The sequence below is a fragment of the Microtus oregoni genome, unplaced genomic scaffold, assembly GCF_018167655.1.
Source record: "Microtus oregoni isolate MIOR12 unplaced genomic scaffold, Mior012 000074F_ref0000038, whole genome shotgun sequence".
Taxonomy (NCBI): Eukaryota; Metazoa; Chordata; class Mammalia; order Rodentia; family Cricetidae; genus Microtus; species Microtus oregoni.
In genome coordinates this window covers 5,117,459-5,131,489 of record NW_024544004.1, presented here as the reverse complement: position 1 = coordinate 5,131,489, position 14,031 = coordinate 5,117,459, and positions in this window count along the sequence as shown.

Sequence of the window (14,031 nt, the reverse complement as noted above, 5' to 3'; positions counted from 1 at the left end):
AAAAATATATCATTTCCACTCCTGTGTGAGCTATCTTCAGGAAATTTGTAACTATCTCATGCTTTGATCAGCTTCTGCTGAAGAGAGTTACCATGCGCTTTCTGGTGGCCTGTATTCAATAGATAAGAAGATATAAAAGCCTGGAATCCTTTTGTTATTTGTGAAAATTCTATAAGGTTATTTCTACTGTCACAATTCCCATTGAGATTAGCTCCCCACGAAGCCATTTTTTTTTCAATTCAGCTTCTCAAAACTTGTTGATACTTCCTTTCCTTCTATGTACATTGATTCCATAGATAATCTCCAAAAAATGTTGTATGCTGTCTCAAAATCTGTTTCTCAACAGAAACTCAGTTGTGGAGGGATCACACTGAAAAACAGTTCTTTCATATATAACTTTCCTCATTGTCATGTGGCTTATGTTGAGAGATGTGAATAAGCCTTAGTTTACCCCAGAGAGTGTCCTGATAACAGACCTGAGTCCATCCAAGTATGGGTTGAAAAACAAATAAGTTTCTTGATATTAAATACAGGAGAATCTATCCGAGGTCACTTACTGGAAAATAGTTAACTCAAAGACAGCTATAAGAATCAGTTGTAGGATCTAGTGTGGCCTGAGGCCTTAGCCCTGATGAGCTACTTTAAAAGCATGTTCAGAATGTTTGGGCCACCATGGAATGCTATATTCAGGTTTTCCAGGAAACTTGGGTGGGCATGAAATTGATGACCTTCATTGTTTATAAAACCAGGAATGCTGATAAAAGAAGTAAAGCTTTGAAAGGCTATAGTCCTGAACCTGCTTGTGTTCATCATTAACTGGCTTCTTGAATCAATAATCATCTGTTGTCTCATTGTTTATCTGATTTCCAGAATATGTAGATGGTTCAGCAGGTAAAATGCTTGTTATGAAACCTGATTTCTGAGTTCAATCCCTGGGAGTGATGTGGTAGAAGTAAAGAGTATGTGTTAACACCAAGAACTTGTAGTAACCATTTCAAACAACTACATCTTTTTTTTAAATTTATTTATTTATTAAAGATTTCTGTCTCTTCCCCGCCACCGCCTCCCATTTCCCTCCCCCTCCCCCAATTAAGTCCCCCCCTCCTCAGCCCGAAAAGCAATCAGGGTTCCCTGTCCTGTGGGAAGTCCAGGGAACCCACACCTCCATCCAGGTCTAGCAAATTGAGTATCCAAACTGCCTAGGCTCCCACAAAGCCAGTGCGTGCAGTAGGATCAGAAACCCATTGCCATTGTTCTTGAGTTCTCAGTAGTCCTCATTGTCCACTATGTTCAGAGAGTCCGGTTTTATTCCAGGCTTTTCCAGACCCAGGCCAGCTGGCCTTGGTGAGTTCCCAGTAGAACATCCCCATTGTCTTAGTGTGTGGGTGCACCCCTTGCGGTCTTGAGTTCCATGCTCGTGCTCTCTCTCCTGCTCCTGATTTGGACCTTGAGATTTATGTCCAGTTCTCCAATGTGGGTCTCTGTCTCTGTACTCACTCATATTTGGTTTCTAGCCATAAACCAAGGACATTGAGCCTATAATTAGTGATCCTAGAGAAGCTAAATAAGGAGAACCCAAAGAAAAACATATAGGCATCCTCCTGAATATTAACCTTCAGCAGGCAATGAAAGGAAACAACTACATCTTTATATCACTCTCTGTTAGAAGAAAACAAAGAACATCATTGTACACTTGACTAAGTACCATTTAAAATGTGGCATCAGATATCTTAGGTGCACCGCTATCTGGGGTACTACTCTCTGTGCACTTGAATAGGTCATTTGTAATGCAACAGGCTCCCTTTGAAACAGAAAACCTGAAGAATAGAAGGCAAAGTCTGTGTTTCTATAAATGTTGGTGGGCAGAATCTAGATGCTTTCTCAGAATCCAATGTTTAGTAAATATTTATTAAATAGTTTTGCTGCCTACAACCTGAAAAGAAAAACTATACCAACCTAAAAGCCCACAACAACATGAACAACTAACAAATATGAGCTACACCATCAGAGATCCCTTTCCAACTGGCTGACAACTCCCCTGAAGTGGTTGATTACTGCTTTTATTAGTTTAGTAAGTGCCTCATGAATCTGAAAACTTTTATAAACTCCCTGAACCTTATGAACCTCTCTTCTCTCTCCAGGAAGCAAAGCTTCAATTGAGAAGAAATAGCTATTTGGTACTACCAGACTCTCAACATCAGCTGTAAAGTATACACATGTTTAAAATTCATATGCTTCTAGTTTCATTGACATCTTGAGCTGATAACATTAGGATAAGATATTTAAATCACATCAATGATTTCTCAGGAATATTATTTAGAAAAAGAAGAGTAAGAGCAACATCCATTCAGTGGATATTTGTATGCCTATATTGGGAAGTAATAAATCCTGATTCCAGCCACCTATCAGTAAGGACATTATTGTTCTGTTTACTGAGATAACTCATTAGGTAAAAGTGCTTCCAAACCTGATAATCTAAATTCAATCCCTGGGACTCATAAGGTGGAAGGAGAAACCAGTTTGTGATAACAGAACAATGCAGGGTAACTATAACTCTAATATATTTCTTGTAGTAATATAATTTAGTTTTGAAACTTGGGAGTATTATTGTATCTGAGCATATCCCTAATTTAGGGCCCAATCATAGGAATGCTAACATATGGGCATCCATGCATCAAAATATATGCACAAAAATCTTTATAGGGATATTACTCATTATATTCAAAAGTGAGAAGTAACCAAGTATCCATAAGCAATATACTGAAAAATAATAGAGCATGATAGATTCATAAGATAGTGTGCTACACGACAACAGAAGAAGACCATAGATACAGGCAATCATTTCAATTGATCACACAAACATAATGCTGCACAAAGGAAGCTGGTCTGGCATAATGACTCATACCTGTAATTCCAGTGCTTCAGAGACTGAGTTTATGGCCAGCCTCAGCTACATGGAGAATGCCAGGAGAGCCTGGGTGAGAGAGACCTTGTCTTAATTACGTTTTTTTTAAGTCAAATATAAAAGAGTACATATTGTTTCTCTATTCATATGAAGTTCAATCAAAAGCAAGTAGCACGGAAATTACACTTTTTTTTTCTTTTTTCTTTTTTTTTTCTTTTTTGGTTTTTTCGAGACAGGGTTTCTCTGTGGTTTTGGAGCCTGTCCTGGAACTTGCTCTTGTAGACCAGGCTGGTCTCGAACTCACAGAGATCCGCCTGTCTCTGCCTCCCGAGTGCTGGGATTACAGGCGTGCGCCACCACCACCCGGCGGAAATTACACTTTGAACTGAGAGAGTTCAAATGATACCTGTGGTTAAGGGGTAGGTATCTTAGTCACTGTTCTATTTCTGTGAAGAGTCACCATGACCAATACAACTCTTATAAAGGAAAGAATTTGATTGTGACCTTGCTTATAGCTTGCTTCAGAAGGTTAGACATAGTGGGAGCATGGCAGTACTCATGGCTCTGGAGCAATTGCTATGAGCTACATCTGATTCACAGGCAGAGGGAGACGCTGGGCCAGAAACCGCAAAAAAAAATTCCTAGTGACAAACTTCCTTCAACAAGGCCGCACCTATTCCAACAAAACCACGCATCGCAATCCTTCTAATAATTTTCAAATAGTCCCTGATGCCTAAGCATTCAAATATCGGAAAGATACAGTAGGGGCCATTCTTATTGAAACCACCACAGTGGGTGTAATGCCTGATAAAGGCAGGTTTTCGTTTTCTCTTTCTTGATCAGTGTGCTAGTTTTATAGGTTTATTTTGTTTTGAAAAATATATAAGTCCTCCTAAAAGAAAGTTTTTCCTTAAAACCTTAATTGTACCAAATTTATTTAGCTTCTTCATGATAGCAATAGCCACCTGCATTGATGTTTTGCATATGTTAGATGATTTCTTCCTTAGAATTTAGATTGCAATTTACTAAGGAAGAATATTAAAGCTTCTGTGTTCAATTTTTTTTTAATACAAGAAAATTCGTTACATGACAGACTGCCCTTCCCACACTTAACCCCTGTCCACAAAGATGTGATGAGAAATCAGGCCGAAGAGTCCAGAAGCGGAACTATGCAGGGGTAGCTCAATCTCTTCTTTTATGAGGTAGCTGATCCACTGAACACATTGTGTTTTTTCACAGCCAGCGGATTTAGAAGCATGGGACCTACATAGTGGACACCAGCATTTATGCAGCTCAATTAGGGAAATCATATTAACAATTCATATTTTATCTGTTTTGTTGTTATTGTCATACATATAAGCACTCATCATTTTCAATCTTAGAGCAGTCTGAGAGATTGCCTTGGGTACAAGTAGTAGTTTATTTAGGACATAACCCTAGAGATCAGAGGTGAGAGAATGGTAAGGACACAACACGTAGAGGAAAAGATCAACAGTGTGTTGCTAAACTAATACTTAATGTGATCTGCTAGAGCTCATCCCTCTGAGAAGCCCTGTAGAGTGCAGTTAGAATTGTCTCTCTGCAGGGTGCAGCATTCAACCAACACCTACCCTTTATTGGCTGAAGATTTACCCACTGGAAGGCCACCCCTCCTATTTCTTCTGCTGGAATGCTGAGTAAATTCTTGGGGATACACAGATGTAAAAAGTACAGGGAGTGCTTACAACATTGAGGAATTTTGTCTGGCATATGAAAAACCTTCTGAAATATTTAGTTTGTCAAAAAAAATAAAAAAAATATTCAGTTTGTCAATAATAAAGATGATTGTTTTGTTCTCACCACAATTTACTCCTCTTTTGCTGATTGAGAACTGATGTAGGCTTGCATGTGGATGGGTGGGATTTGTTAGATTTGGAATTCTTAAAATTCTAATAATAAAAAATTGTTGTAGACTTTATAATTAAACTAATTTTAAAACTGTTCTATATTTACAAAATTGATAACCTAAATTAATTCTATATTTGTTATTGTGATGCCATTTACAATTGTGAAACATTGAATACATGAAAATGTCCAGTTCTGAAACATAAGTTCATATGTTAGCAGAATTCTAACAGTACAGTTCGAAAACATTGTTGCATGGACAGTATATGAGATACCAATATTCATTAGTGATTAAATTTCAGAATCTGATAGTGCTATTAAGTGGATTAATTTTTACTATATAAAATATGGAGGATTATGTTGCAGGCATATTATTAAAGTCAGTGACAGCAAGTCTAGTGATAATTGTTATACTGTTATAAGGCATAATATAAATACAATATATATATTCATATTACAAAATTTATAAATATAAGATTAACTTCTTAGAATAACACATAAAAATTGCTTATAATTTTGCAAAATGCACTTATTTTTATTTTGAATGAATATAGAGAAAATAAGTTAGAACGAATGGGAGAGAAGAAAAATGTAATCTGCTGAAGCATATTTAGAGATTCATTTTTTAGCCCTGGAATATTTATGTAGTTTAAAACTAGTCTCAAAATTTTAAAAATTAAAATATTTAATACATATTTATGGGGATTTTAATATTTAATCCCCTGTGTTAAATTTCCTTGTGCTTTTGTAAACTCAACAGAACACTGCCTGGATCCTAATATAGTCTCAAATAATTTGCACATACTAACTATTTCTATATAATTAGAAAATAATTTGTGTATTAAATATTCTAATTGAATAAATTCTGTGTAATTCACACGTGTATTCTTAGAATGTGAGCCCAACAGAGAGCCTTACTCCTCAACTCTATGTGTACAACTTAAGCCAAATTTAAGAAAAACATTCTATTTAAACTGAGGCATTTACTTTGATCAATAATTTTATACCTTTTGTTTTCCTTAATTGAGGAAAAATGTTTTTTAAAAAACCTGCTAGTTAAAATTGGCCACAATTATTTTAAAAATGGTTTACAGGATAAATTCCAGATAAATGTGAAAGGCACTATGGATTTCTGAGGAATTAATTTTCTACCCATTAACCAAGCTACATTATGTTAAAGACAGAGATGAATTAAATATGATTTTCTTACTATCTACAGAAGCATTTTCAAGTGTCTAAAGGGCACTAATAGTAAGATGCAGCATCTTTTAATCCTACCAGTCAAATTTTTAAGTCATGCTTAGGTACAAGTTACTAGAAGAACATGTTGGAACTCTTTTAGAGAAAGATTTGCTGCATGAATTTGACAGCAAAATTACAAGAATAGACACCCATATTTTAAAATATCTTAACCAGCTTTCATCAAAATGTATTCTGTGACTTAAAATTTCAGGAATATGAAGTTGATCTACTTCTCTTTTCCTGTCACTAAATTCAGCTGAAATCCCTAGGCACTGCATGTGAAGCAAATGTAAAAATACTCCAAAAGAGTCAACAACAATGATCTGTTGGGTATCTTAGGAATGATACCACAATGAGTTTCATGGGTGTTATTATTGTCCCATACATACCAAAATTGGAGCTGAAGTTGGCAACCTAAAAGAATGGAGATAAAAATACAGAGAAGATTATTCCTACAGCCTCACTCATAACTGATTTAGATGATGAAATTTTGGACATGTAAGCTGACATACTTTAAAAAGACTTTGGACTTGAGGTTTTATTTTAATGCGTTGAGACTTTTAGTTGCCTTGGAATAGAGTAGATGTATTTTTCAATTAGTATGGTCATGTAGCTATGACAGTCAGTGTGTAGACTATGTTAGACTGAATAGTGACCCCACAAAAAGGTCAATTTTCTAACAAGCTGAACCTGCTAATAGTAACAGGGAATTTTGCTGAGATTACTAAAGTGGAACTTTGCAATGTGGATGTTTGGGGTATGCCTAGTGCAATCACAGTGGTTACTCAAAATTAAAAGAGTAGAAAGAGAGAGGAAAAGAATGTAGTTGAAAAGAGAATAACATAGAAAGTAAAATAAACCCAAATCTTTTTGTTATTAGAGATAAATTGAATTAACACCTTAAAGAAAAATAAAAATTGGGCAATTATAATTATCCATATCAGGAATTATGGTGGTTGACATGTGCATTCTAGAGACATCAAATGTATAATGAAATGGATACTGCAGATATGTATTCACAAATAATCTTTACAAATTACAGGAAATAAACCTCACCTTCAAAAGACAAAACTATAATTTACCCAATGTGAAAGGGGTAAGTTGAAGACCATTATATATGTCTAATGGAAAGTAAATTAATCAAACAGTTTACCACAATTAATATGCCAGGACCAGATGATGTCTATAGAGAATTTCATCCAATATTCAAAGAACAGCTAATAGGAATATGGTGTAGTCATTTTCAGGAGATTTAAAGGAGGGAATATTTTACAATTTGTCTTATTCTCATTTTTGAAATGATTGCCCTGACACCAAAACGAAACACTATATGAAAATAAAAGCCCTTTAATCTACAAACTGATGTCCCTTACTAATAAACATGCAAAATCTTTGAAAAGCATTAGGAGTAGAATAAAATATATATATTAAGAGACCTTTTCACCATAAACAAGAGAGATTTGTTTCAAGAATTCAGCCTTTTAAACTCTAACTTTTAAACTCTATATAACTTCTGATAGAAGAGAAAGTAGAAGCTAAGAGATGGCTCAGGGCTCAGTTGGGGATGTGCTTGCCACATAAGAATGAGGACAAAAGTTTGAAAGCCCAGAATCCTTGCAAAAAAAAAAAAAAAAAAAAAAAACGGACGCTGTGACTAGGTTCTGAAATCCTAACTCTGGGGAGGTGGAGAGAGGAGGCTCCTTAGAGCTTGTTGGCTAGTCAATAGAACTGAATATGTGAGCTCCATTATATATGTTTTTGCTGTGGTTTCAGTCCAAATGCTTACCAACAAAGAAAATACAATTTACCCATGCAACAGAATATTATGTCCTTGAAGGATAAAGGAAGTGATGACATGTTCAGGAAAACAGAATCAACTGGAAATCATTATGTTAGGTGTAATAAGCCAGATTCCAAAGGCAAATACTGCTTGCTTTCTTCTGTATGCACAAACTAAATCTGAGTGGGTGGGGTTACGCAATGAAATACCAAAATGATGTCATGAAAGGAATAAAAGAAATCTCGAGGTGGATAAGAGGGTAATAGAGCAGTGCAAAGATGAATAAGAGTGGGCGGATGGAAAACTGTGATTGGTATGTAAAATAAGCAAAAAGGTTTAAAAAAACAAGAAAGGGAAGCAACTGAAGAACAGGAAAAACAGGGAAGGAACTAGGAGATTAATTATTGAATCCAATCTGTCTTCATACTAGGCAGGCTCAGCAATCTGAATTTTGTATTTGGATAGGACTCAGAGAGGTGCTAAACCAAATTCCTTCATTATAAATTAAAAAATGAGGCATATGGTTTTTAATCATCTTTCTATTAACTTTGACTGATAAATATTTCACATAATGATGATTCTGCACTTAGAAATATGAAGCAAAGCTCTCAAATTCTTCTGCTTTTTCCAAAGCCCAATACTCCACTCTTGCCTATGATGGTACACTTTGCCCTTTAGTAGTATCCTTTGCCAGCTGTAGCACTGTTATATATATATATATATTTACAAAAGATGACACTTTTGCTTTAAAAGATGCTTTCTGCACATGACTTTAATCCCAGTATTCAGGAGGCAGAGGCAGGAGGATCTCTGTGTGTCTCAGGCCAGCCTCTACTATAGAGTGAGTTCCAGGTAATCCAGGTGTTGTCAGGGTTTCTGTCCTGCCCTGTTCCAACAATCATTAGGTCCAAAAAAAGTCACACAGAGGTCTACATTAACTATAAACTGGTTGTCCCATTAGTTCAGGCTTCTTATTAACTATTATAACTAATATTAGCCCATTATTCTAGTAGATGTTACCCACATGGCTCAGAGCTTTTTCAGCGGGGCAGGTCACATCTTCCTTCTTCTGTGTCTGGACAGGCTGTGGAGGAATGGGCTTCCTTGTTCCCAAAATTCTCCTGTTCTCATTGACCCACCTCTACTTGCTATCTGGTTGTCATGCCTACACTTCATTCCTGGCTACTAGCCGATCAGCTTTTTTAAAAACATAATTGACAGAATACAGACAATTGTCCCACACCATCCAGGAATTTGTAGAGAGATTCTGTCTCAAAAGAAGAAATAAAAGAAGTACTTTCTATTTTCATGTTCAATTTCTCATAAATGTTTTCTCTGTGGAAATGGCCAAATGTTTAGCTACATATAACTTTTTTTCTTCATAGAAAGCAAATTCATTATGAAAGGAATTTTTGTCTTGTATACTCTGAGATTCTAAAGGAAACTTGGGGTAAGTCTTGAACATATTTTCATTTGACTTTTCTACTATAAATGAATTTCTATAGATTTGAAAAATAAATGTTAGAAAATACATGTGGAAAGCTAATGGTGAATGAAGGACGTGAAGTATGTGACAGTCAACTCAGTATCTTTTCCAACACCTCAATTGGACAAGAAGAGTGTTTATAGCTAGTTTAAGGATAATAAATAGATTTTTTTCTAAATCTGTTATTTATAGGCCAAGAGGCAAAGACAAGAAAAGATGCAAAGAGTCTTTAAAGAACTGACAAATGAAAACAAATATTTGTTAGGGTCCTTCACTACATCAGTGAGTCTACATATGAAGCCAAAGAACAATTACATCTGGCAATAAAGTTCTACATAATGCAGTAGGTTTAAGCAGAGGTACTAAGGAATTCCATTGTAGTTCCTTGTATTTTTCTTTTTTTAATTGACTTTTATTGAGCTCTACATTTTTCTCTGCTTCTCTCCCTGCCTCTCCCCTCCCCTTCAACTCTCCCTCAAGGTCCCCATGCTCCCAATTTACTCAGGAGATCTTGAGATCCCATGTAGATTAGATCTATGTATGTTTCTCTTAGGCTCCTCATTGTTGTCTAAGTTCTCTGGGATTGTGATTTGTAGGCTGGTTTTCTTTGCTTTATGATTAAAAATGACTTATGAGTGAGTACATGTGATTTTTTAAAGGACCAGTATCTTAGTATAAGAGGTTAGGACACATTGACTAGAAGCAGTATCTGAAGATCAAGTGCCCCTATTAAAAGTAAGTGGCTTTTATTTTCTGTTTCTGTGAATGATAGTGTATACTCAGAAGTTTACCCCTTACCTACTTCTCAGATATGCTATTCCATCAGTTCTCCTTCCCCTCTCATAGACATTCAAACTCTTCTTCGTCATTATCATTCAAACTTGTGCGAGCCTTTCCCATTATTGAACAAAATGAAAAATTACCTCTTTGTCCTAAATACAAGTATCTGATGTTGTCTGAATATAAACTATTTATTCCTCAGCTGTCCATTCATATATTATACTAATTTATATCCATTACTTATTATTTAACTTCTATCTATGGAATGTCTATAAGCTAGGGGTATAATAATTTTAAAATTCAATTAAATTGCATTATCTTCACCCAGATTGCAATAGGATATAGTATGAGCTTTTTCCAGTGTCTCCCCAAAAGACCACCTTTGTCTTGACATTTTTAGTGATATCTTCCTTTACATAAACCTTAAGTTTCTTTTATTTTTCAGCCTTGCAAAAATGGTGCAAGCTATGTGGTACTTTTACTTCCTTCTTGTCTCAATATTGTATCTCTATGAATTATCTATTTGCTAGATGTGTTACTACTGTATAACTCCACATCATGTGAATAATTAGAATTTTGCTTTTACCTTTGGTTGTTTAGTTCTGTAGCCTTAAAATTATGCTATAATTATTCTCTAACTGATATACATATCATAATTATTTTCCAGTGTGGTTATAGTACTTTGTATTCTTTCCATTAGGGTGTATGAGTTCTGTTTAATACATACCTAAAACATCAGTTCACGTTGTCCTATGTAGCAGAGAATGCTTATTTATTTAACAAACATATTTTCTTTAAGAACTCATGGCTAAATTGTAAGTCTAAGCTTTGTGAGTTAAACATTATCATGGGGAAAGAATTTCAGATCTTTCTCTGGGGTCTAGCCAGCAGTTTATTCGATCATCCCCTTTACCTCTACACACTTCCTCCAAAATCCAGCTCTATCTTGGGACTCACATTAAGTGCCCCAGTATAGTCTGGCCACTTCTGCTTACACTGCAGCCAACCTCTGTGATTTCACCAGAAGCCATCCTGCCTGTCTCAGATGCATAGGCCCCTCCCACACCACATCCAACCTTCTCACTCACCTAGATCTTACACATCCTTCCACAAAGTCATCCTGATGATTCTACCTGATACTCTCCTTTCTTCATCCTCCTTGACCCTCAGATTTATCCCCAAACTCTGGGCTTTGATCAGATGCATATGCTGCAAATCAACTTAGCCCCTTCTATCCACCTAACTTTATTTTACCTAAGCAATATCCAGCGTTTAGGCCCAACTAACTTGCACCTAGGGTTTTTACTACTGGGAAGAGACACCATGGCCACAGCAACTCTTATAGAAGCAAACATTTAATTAGAGAAAGTTTGAGAGATTTAGTCCATTACCATGGCAGGAAGCATGGCAGTGCTTAGGCAGACATGGTGGTGGAGAACAAGCTGCGAGTTCTACATCTTGATCCATAAGCAGCAGACAGGGACTGTGTACCACACTGGCCATAGCTAAAGCATATATGAGAGATATCAAAGCCCACCTCAACAATGAAATACTTCCTCCCACAAGGCCACCCCTACTCTAACAAAGCCACATCTCCTAACAGTGTCACTCCCTAGGGGCCAAGCATTCAAACACACAAGTTGATGGTGCTCATTCCTATTCAAACTACCATACTGGACCAACCTGCTCTGTCTGGAGGTTTCTCTCCTACCTGCCAGTTCCCAAATAACCACTTTGAGTCTTAAGATCAATTATAAACTGTTTAGCCTATTAGCTCAGGTTTATTATTAACTAGCTCCTACAAGTTAAATTAACCCATTTCTATTAGTTTATATTTTACCATGAGGCTGATGACTTGTTACCCCACAACTTGCTTCTCCAGATGCTGCTGGTATCTCCGTGACTCCATCTTTTATTTCCCTTTATCTTTGGATTTCTTGCCAGGCACTATTCTGGCTGGCTATTGACCAAATCAGCTCCTTTATTAATCACTGGTAATAAGACAGTCACAGCATACAGAAGGGCATCTCACAACATCTGTCATACTCATATTTCATCTGAAAACTATAAATAGTATTAGTTAACCAACTGCTACCCTAAACACATATGTACCAAACTATGGTGCATAGAAGTTTATAAAAAATATTCTTCTTCATTTAAATACACAGATTAACACCAACTCATTCATAGTAGGTGATTTCAATGCCTCATTTTCTCCAGTGGACAAGTCATCTGAACAAAAAATAACTGGATAAATATCAGATTTAAAATGTAGAATACATCAAATGACTTAAGAGATGTTTTTCAAATATTCCATATGAACATCAAAGAATATATTTTACTTAGCAGAACATAAAAGCTTCTCTAAAAGAGAACATATCCCAGGGCACAGTCTTTACATATTTGGAAAGATGAAATTAATTCCATGTTTTCTATCTGATCACAGTGCAATAACACTTAAAATTGACAGAAAATAAATCTTTAGTAATTGTACTAAATTGTAAAGATAAAACATCTCATTACTAAATGATGAATAGAACAAAGACAAAACAAAGAATATCAAAGTTTTTCTATAACTCAATGAAAAGAAAAGCACAATAAAACATCTGAGATTCATTGACTACAGTCATATGAGGGAAATTTATAATCATAATTTATAATCTAATTTAAAAATTAGAAAGAGAACAAATAAATATGAAACTCAAAGATTTAGAAAAACCAAGAAAAAAATGAATCCAAACACAGTTGATGACAATAAGAAGAACATTCTTATTTATATACGATATATAAAATAATAAGAAGCAGGACAGAAATCAGTGAAATGAACAGTAAAAACAGCACAAGAATCAACAAATCTAAGAACTTGTTCTTTGAGAAGGTAAACAATATATGCAAAATCTTGACTCAACTAACAACAACGAAAAGAAAAGAAAAGAAAAGAAAAGAAAAGAAAAGAAAAGAAGAGAAGAGAGGACCACAGATTAACAGAATCAGAAATGGACAGGGAAACATTACAACAAATACCAAAGAAATGTACAAATTTCAAGATTCAGTAGAATCACAAAAACTTACAAGACATTGGCAGTCTGAACACACTGTAAGTATAGTAAAATGGTACTTTTAAAAAGCCTTCCAAATGGGGTCTAGAGAGATGACTAGCGGTTAAAAGCACTGGCTGCTCTTCCAGAGGTCCCAGGTTCAATTCCCAGTACCCACATGACAACTCACAACTGTCTTTAGCACCAGTTCTCGGGGATCTGACACCTTTATACCAATACACATAAAATAAAGTTAAATAATTGTTTAAAAAGAATTTAAAAAATAAATTAAAAAGCCTTCCAACTGAAAATTGCCTAGGGCCAAACGTAATAAAAGCAAAATTCTACTAGTTTTTAAAAGATTTACAGCCAATCACTCTTAAACTTTTAAAAAGTAGAGTAAGAATGGGCATCCCCAAACTCCTTCTATGTATCCTGTATTACTCTAATATCTAAAATAGGTAAAGACACAATAGAAAAAGAATAGTACAGGAAAATGCCATTGATGACTATAAACTCAGAATCAATCACTCAACAAATCTCTTGAAAACAAACATGCATAAAAAGATTATCCACCCTGATAAAGTTGACTTTATCCATGAAATGCAAGAATTGTTCAGCATGCACAAGTCATTAAATGTAATAAACCACATAAATGGACTTAAAGATAATAATCATATGACTATTGCAATAAATGGAGAAAATCGTTTGACAAAACTTCAGCATGCTATCATGATAAAAGCCCCAGAAAATGTAGAACTATATGGATCATACCTTTACAGAATAAAGGAATAAAGGTTATATACAAGAAGCCTACAGCCAACATCATCCTAAATGAAAAAATTCTTGAAACAATTCCACTGAGGTCAGGAATGGGTGAGAAAGGAATGTCAACTATTCCCACTCCTTTTGAAAC